Source organism: Peromyscus eremicus, chromosome 2, assembly GCF_949786415.1.
Source record: "Peromyscus eremicus chromosome 2, PerEre_H2_v1, whole genome shotgun sequence".
Classification (NCBI taxonomy): domain Eukaryota; kingdom Metazoa; phylum Chordata; class Mammalia; order Rodentia; family Cricetidae; genus Peromyscus; species Peromyscus eremicus.
The window spans coordinates 16,756,188-16,764,210 of NC_081417.1; positions in this window are offsets into that span (position 1 = coordinate 16,756,188).

An 8,023-nucleotide genomic window follows, 5' to 3' on the forward strand; every position below is an offset into this window, starting at 1 on the left:
AGTGACTTTTCTAACTTCTTTACCTTGTCTGTATTTATTCCTTTTAACGTGTCCTTTTTGCCCTCCATCCCATCTGGAGATCATAACCATTTTAGAACAGAGATGTCTGTCACTGAAAATTCCCTAACTGAGTTATGCTGGGTTAGCTGAGCAAAGCTACACCCATAACCCATTGTAGCTACAACCCTGCTGCAGAGACTTGGAGATTTTAAGGTTTCCAGGGAGGAGTTTCCCTGCTGCAGGAAGTGTATGTCTGTTTTCCCAGTTCCTCATTTGCTGGTCTTTTCACTGATGTTGAACAACACATGGCTGGCATCTGTCTATGAGCAAGCATTTGTCATTGTGTAAAACATCTATGAAATGTTCTGTATATAGAAATTTCTGCAAACCAATACAGACTATGTCTTTTTTATGGAATGATTATTCTGAGCCAAGTAGTGGGAGCAAGTACAATATTAGCATAAAAGAGATGTGTATCTTGGTTACAGCAAAGGTGGACATGCACATTTCAGATAAACTTAAATGCTGACATAATTATCTCCTTTTTTATGGTGTGTACTGCAGCTCACCACAAGGATTCTTAAGCAACATATTGTCACATTCTCAGTCTGACCTTCAGCTTAGAGTGTTATTATCCCATTTTAAGAAGTGGCAGTCCAGAAAGGTTGAAATAAATGTTTCTATAACTAAACTGTTTTAAATTCAAGGCATCATTCCAGTGTTCTTAAAGCTATATGAAACCAAGGAACGATGCTGCATACCTGTAATCCTAGAACTTAGGAGACTGACACAAAGGATCATGCATTTGATGGCAGCCTAGGCTATCTAGGAAGGTTCTGTCTCAAAAAAAAAAAAGAAAGAAAGAAAGAAAAAAAAGAAAGAAAGAAAGAAAGAAAGAGGAAGGAAGGAAGAAAAAAAGAAAGAAAGAAAGAAGGGGGAAGGAGGGAGGAAAGGAGAAAAAAAGAAAAGAAAAAAGAAAAATGAAAGGAAGGAAAAGAAACACATGCCCCTAAACAAAAACAAAATTATATTAACCGTTTTTCTATTTATCCATTCAAGAAGTACTCGCTATTCCACTCCACGAATAATGTTAATGAATTGCTTTGTAGTAAGGCTTTTTGTAACTTAAGCCATCAATGAGTAAATTCTCCTTGTATTTTATGTTTGGTCATTCTCAAGTATAAAAAAAATTAGTTGCAAATACCCACTTTAATTAAATATATTAGTTGAATTTTTATATCTTGATTCAAGGAAATGTCTTATTAAGAGAGATACACAATTCAGCATCACTCACAATAATTTTTTTCTTTCATTTCACTCAGTATGTGATGCTTAAGCACTTTACTACTATCTGGGATGGTGTTAGAGGTCCAGATGAGAAGAATCATCTGGCCCTTCTCTGTGGGGGACATATTGGAATCCAATGTAAACATGAGACATACAAGAACAATAAAAACACATATTCTGAAACCAAAAGACAAAACCATCAGAGGCTGCCAGGGAGGCAACCATCTGCCTGAGCAGTAGGGAAGCCTTCACAGAGGATCAACCCAAAGTGAATCTTAATGAGTGAATAAGAGTTTTACATATATCCTAAGAAGGACAGAGGGATATTACAGAATAATAGGATGATATTTAAAGGTGTACAGAGAAGTATGAAAAGGGAGACAGAGTGAAATCTCTGGTGGAAGCAAAGGTGGTATGGAGGGCTATGGAATGTGACTCTGAAGAGGTCACCCAAGAGTTGTTTTCTAAAGCCTGAAGTTTACATGGCCCCAGGAAAAACAGAGAGCCCTGTGAAGATGAAAACAGGGGGACATCATCAGAGCAAATAACTGTCAGTCATTCAAGAGGAGTGGTGAGAGAGTAAGAAAGCTGGAAGTCCAGAGGACTGCAAGAAGAGGAGGTGGCAAGTGAGCAGAAACGGCCGAGACTGAGAACAGAGTGTAGAGGTCAAGGACAGAGAGCACTTGGAAAAGTGGAATATGCCCAATATTACAGAATAGAAAACAGAAAATAGTATTGTTTGTGTCTATGATTCCATAGACACCTTAGTAAGGAATGACCTAAGCTTTGCAGACTATGTCTTCCTTAGTGCTGGTTACCAAGGTCATCATAAGATATTATCTATTTTCTAAGAGACTTTCTGAGTCTAGTGGAATTAGACAAGAGTAAAGAGGCATGCAGTTACAGCTTATTGAGCACTGCTGTGTGTCAGACATTACCTAAGCATCAAGGGCAAGTAAAACACACATCAGGTAAAACTGTTGTCTCCCTGGAGTGCTCATTCTACTGTGCAAGTCGTTCAATATGTTACTAAAGAAAAATAGTACAAAGTGTGTTTTTTGCTTTACTCCTTGCTGTGGCAAATATCTAATAAAAGTGGCTTAAGGAAGGAGGAGTTTGATGGAAGCAGATCCAGAGATCTGGAGTCCAATCGATGAGAGAAAGGAGGGATTCTATGAGCAAGGAACATCAAGTTACGATGGGAATATGTACAGAGAGGGCCAGCCAAACTAGTGGAAATGCATGAAATGTGGGCCAATAGCAGTGGAGCCCCCATGGGACTGGACTAAGCCCTCTGGATAGGCAAGACAGTTGTTTAGCTTGAACTGTTTAGAGGACCCCCAGGCAGTAGGATTAGGATCTGTCCCTGGTGCATGAATAGGCTTTTTGGAGCCCAGTTACTGTAGCTGAAGTTTTCCTTTGTCCCAGCTGGCCAGCAGTTGGGAGAAACCTCTCTCACCCACCAGTCCCGCAGCTGCTCAGACCCAAGTAAACACACAGAAGCCTTATATTAATTATAACTGCATGGCCATGGCTCAAGCATTTTGCTAGCTAGCTTTTATATCTTAAATTAGGCCATAACTATTAATCTATGTATCGCCATATGTTCCATGGCTTTACCTGTGTCCCATTACATGTTGCTCCTTGGGTGGCTGGCTGATGTCTCTCTCGGCCTTCTTCCTGTCTCTCTTTTTGAATTTCCTGCCTGCCTCTAAGCTGCCTTGCCATAAGCCAAATGGCTTTATTTATCAACCAATCAGAGCAACACATATTCATAGCATACAGAAAGACATTCCCCCATCAATTGCCTATGGTGGAACACCTTTCACAGCCTTGGTGCAGGGGGGAGGGGCTTGGACCTGCCACAACTAAATGTTCCAGGCTCTGCTGACTCCCCATGACCTTGCCTTGGAGGAGGTGGAAATGGGGGGTGGGTTGGGGGGAAAGCCTGGAGCCGGGAGGAGGGAGGAGAGGAGGATCTGTGGTTGGTATATAAAATGAATAGAAAATTTCTTAATAATAATAATAAAAGAAATCCATAAAAAGGGAGGAGTTTATTTGACTCACATTGTTAGGTATAGTATATCATGGCCAGGAAAACGAGGCAGCGGAGGCATGAGGACACTTGCTCACATCCTGGCAATCAGAAAATGGACAAGACAAGAAGTAGTGCTGCCGGGTGGTGGTGGTGCATGCCTTTAATCCCAGCACTCGGGAGGCAGAGCCAGGCGGATCTCTGTGAGTTTGAGGCTAGCCTGGGCTACCAAGTGAGTCCCAGGAAAGGCGCAAAGCTACACATAGAAACCCTGTCTCGAAAAACCAAAAAAAAAAAGAAGTAGTGCTGAACTATAAACCTTGATGTGCATACCCTCCAACACCAGTGTCACTTCCTCCAGGTACACTTACCTCCTAATGGTCCCAGGGCCTCTCAAAATAGGGCCACCAGTTAGGACTAAGTATTCAAACACATTGGGGACATTTTATTACCAATCTGAAATATCCTACCCCCTCACATGAATGATTCATTGCAATGCCATGACTCCAAAATACATTCAACCACACTCCAAGAATCCACATAGTCTCATAGTTCAAACACTGTTCAAAAGTCTAGGATCCAAAATCTCTTTTGAAACTTAAGACAAACTTATAGCCAAGAACTCCATTTTTTTTAAAGTTACATAATTCCAACACATGTCACAGGTAAACATCCCCATTCCAAAGGGAAAGAGGAGGGGATGGAAGGAATGATAGGATCAAAACAGGACTGAAAACCAGCAGGTCAAACACCAAATATTGAAGCTCTATGTCTGGCATCTGACCCCTGATGGCTTGTGCCACCCCATTCAGCTGCTGCATGCACCACTCGTGGCCACTTTTGGGGGCTGGCACTACCTAGTGCCTGCAGCTTTCTCAGGGGAACATCCATCCTTCTGGATTTCCAATATCCTCAGGTTTCAACTGCTGCTTGGGTTTTACCTTCATAGCTTCATACAAAATCTACTGGAGAACTCCATGCATGGAATTCAACCCTGTTGGAGACATTCTAGAGACTTGGTCCCAGCTTTCATAGCCCCCTGACTCTTCCATTTCATATGACTACAAAACCAGCACCAAGTGCATGTGGAAGATGCCAGATTCTGTTGCGAGCTGGAGATGTAGCCTGGTCCCCATAGACCATGAGTGCAGCTGTGTATGTGTGCTTTTGTGGGTTAACCTGGTTAAATGATTCCTAGGTGACCATTTTCCAGCAGGGTACCCTGAAGGCTCGACCTGTTCAGATATTCCCTTTTTTTTAACCTTTTTTTTACATTCTGGTGCTCTTGATGGTGTCATATTGTGCTCAGTGTGTCTATCCTATTGTCCTAAATAGCATAGACAAATGACTGTTTTCTGTCAGTCTGATCTCTATTAATCTGGAAGGGATCCATAGCCTTTCATTTCCTTTGGAAACAAAAGCATAATCTCATCTCTAACACAATGTACCTTTTGACTTACATTTTGAAGTTAAGACATTAAATATATAGGTTGATTTAACTAGCAGTTTCCATAATCCAGTGTCTCTCAGTAGCTATTGTTTGTTCATCAGCAATAAAAAAAATCAAAGACAACACAAAAACATACAGGATGCAGACTCCCTGTGTATTTCCCATCTCTACATGACTTATTCTTTTTTTATTACTTTACTCTTTATTTAAATATTTTACTCTATTATTTTAAAACTGCTTACTTTTTATGACTGTCTATATCATTTTTATTTTTTCCATAAGCCTACACACATTGTTAAACACATTGTAACCTGTTTAGAGTAGTTTTTCCATCCAAACCTGCTTTACTGCATATTTGTAACCTTTTCTATCTGCATGAGAGAAATCTTAAACCCGGCATGCAGCTTAGCTCATGGCGTACTGGCGGCTCAAGCACACAGACAGCTACTGGAAGCCATGTCTCTGTACTGAGGCCAGCACGAGAGACATGAGACTAGGAAGCCACATTTGTTTAAGCTTTCTCAGGTATTATGTGAATATATGTGGCCAGACGTCGGGCACTACTTGTAGGTGGATTTTTCTGTACCACCGGCCAGCTCTCAAATGATGACACAGACACTGATTATTAATTATGAAAGCTCAGCCAATAGTTTAGACTTGTTTCTAACTAGCTTTTGTAACTTAAGTTAACCCATTTCTATTCATTCACTGTCTGCCTCATGGCTTTATTACCTTTACTCTGTACTGTCCATGCTGCTTCCTCTGAGCCCTGGTGTCTCCTCGTGACTCTACCTTTCTTCTTCCCAGTGTCCTCTCTGCCCTGAAAATCCTGCCTAGCTAATTGTCTTTAACTTTTTATTAAACCAATCTGAGTGACAAATCTTCACAGCGTACAAAAAGATTATTTCACAACATAGATCTCTCACAGCAAATGCAACAACTTTACTTCTTGGTAACAAATTTCTATATTAGCTACTTCTCTTGTTGCTATGGCAAAGTGTCTGACCAGAGCGACTTAACTTGAGAAGGCCAGAGTCACTTGGGGTCATAGTTTGAGGATACACTCCATCAGAGCGGAGAAGCATGGTGGCAGGGTGCCAGTCTCTCACCTGTTAGTAGACTGAGAAGCAGAGAAGGGAGGAGGCTGATGCTCATCACACTCTATCCTTTCCTCCTCTTCTATTCAGTATGAAGCCTTGGCACACAGGGCAATACAAGCATATTCAGGGCAGCTCTTATTCCTCAATTAATCCTGTCTGGAAAAGGCTTAGCCAAGGGTGTGCCTAAATTAATACTCTCCATAGCTATTTCTTAATCTACTCAAGTTGGCAATAGAAATCAATCGTCATAGAATAAGAATGCTGAGAGTATGAATACCAATTGATATAAAGGGAAATGTATTGAAAGGAATTATTAACTTATTTACAATGATTAGGAATAAAATTTGGGAGATATCCAAATGGAATATAGGAACAGGTCAAATGCATATCTCAAGAAGCAGTGGCCTGAGCAGAGAGATCTGGGAGGACAACTGCCTTCCCTGCTTAACTAGTTTTCTTAGTGTATTCCAGGAAGAGCTCAGACATCACAGTGGTTGGAAGAATCAAACAAAAAGAAAAGAGATAGGAGAGACAGTCAAATGACCACATCTATAATCATTTAAGTGATTATCTCTATGGTTTTCTGAAGTAGCACAAGGAAGGAGTGGCAACAGGATTGTGGGGAAGTGAGAAATCACTAATAGTTAGCATGACTAGGAAGGCTTGGGATATCAAATTATACATAAGACAAGATTTAGAAGAGAAAGACAAGCTATGTGCATAGGAGTAGAAGAGTGAATAATTTGTCTGTTACAAGGTAAGTGGAGAAAATATCAGGAGGCAAAAAGTGAACATGAAAAATGCTTGTACAGACAATCTGGCTGCATGGAACACTGGTACAAGGGTGATTGAAAAGTGAACTTCAGAGATGGGACAGTCTCAAATAGGGAGTCATGGAAGGTCAAATTAATTGTAGCCTCAAAGGTTGCTGAGTGGTCCTGTGTTAGACAAGGCGTTTTGGAAAGTTTCATCTAGAATGAATGGAAGCAAGGAAAACCAGAAACAGTGTGATGGTCAACTTGATGAGATTTAGAATCACCATGGAAACAAGTATCTGGGAGTGCCTGTGGGGGTGATCTAGATTATGTCAATTGAGCTACAAAGATCTACCCTAAATTAACTGTGCAAAAGGAGAGAGACAGCCGGGCACATTCATATTCCTTTGCTCCTTACTGTGGATGCCATGTGTCCAGCCCCTCCTCAAGCTCCTGTTGCCATAACTTCCCCTACTGTGGTGGACGATACCCTGGAAGTGTAAGCCAAAACAAATCCTCCCTTCTTTAAGTTGCTTTTGTCTGATATTTAATCACAGCAAAGAGGAAAGCAACTAATACCATCAGGAAGACAAGGTCAGAGATGATTGCAACAGAGGAGCTGACGGGCTCACAAAGCCCATGACTGAAGTCCTGGCAGCTGGAGGAGAAAGACAGCCACACATAATGAAAAGACAGTAGGCAATATCAAGAGACTTGAGAATGTGGAGGAATGGTAGAAAGAAGGAGGCCCTCACCAACAGAAGCCATAAAAAATGCAGAGCAAAATAGGTGTGTGGAGTGAATGAAGAGAGTGGCTGGCAATGTAGGACATCAGATGAAGATGCTCCGTAGACAGTTGAAGACAGAGGAAACAGAGATAGTATGAATTAGAGCACCCTTTGCAATAAAACCCTGCTCCAGTTGCCTTTGAATAACTCCTGTGCCAAGCACAGCAACTGGATTTTTGTAAGTGATTGTTTCATAGACTAGAAAATAAGTATATCTTGAGCTAGTGTGGGCTCTAAGACATTAGAAGACAAATGAAGTATCACACTTTCAAATGTACTGTCATCCAATGGACAAAACAAACAGATAAATAAAGGAGCAAGAGTCGGGAAATTTCACAAATCTATATTAAGTTCATCTTAGAAAAGTACCAAGTGAAAACTCATGGCTTAGAAATGTAGAGGCTGCAAGTATGCTGGCAGGGAAATCAAGCACTCTGTTCCCCGGGTCTCACAAGCACAGTGTCAGCAAGTCAATGTGGAGAAAGGAAGACCCATAGCTTTGTTGTTGGGTGAAAATGGTTAATTTCTCCTGAAGAGCTTCGCTAAACAGCATCAGAATGATGAGTTTTTCACTGCCTCCTCCATGACCACAGGGAAGTTTTTCTGCA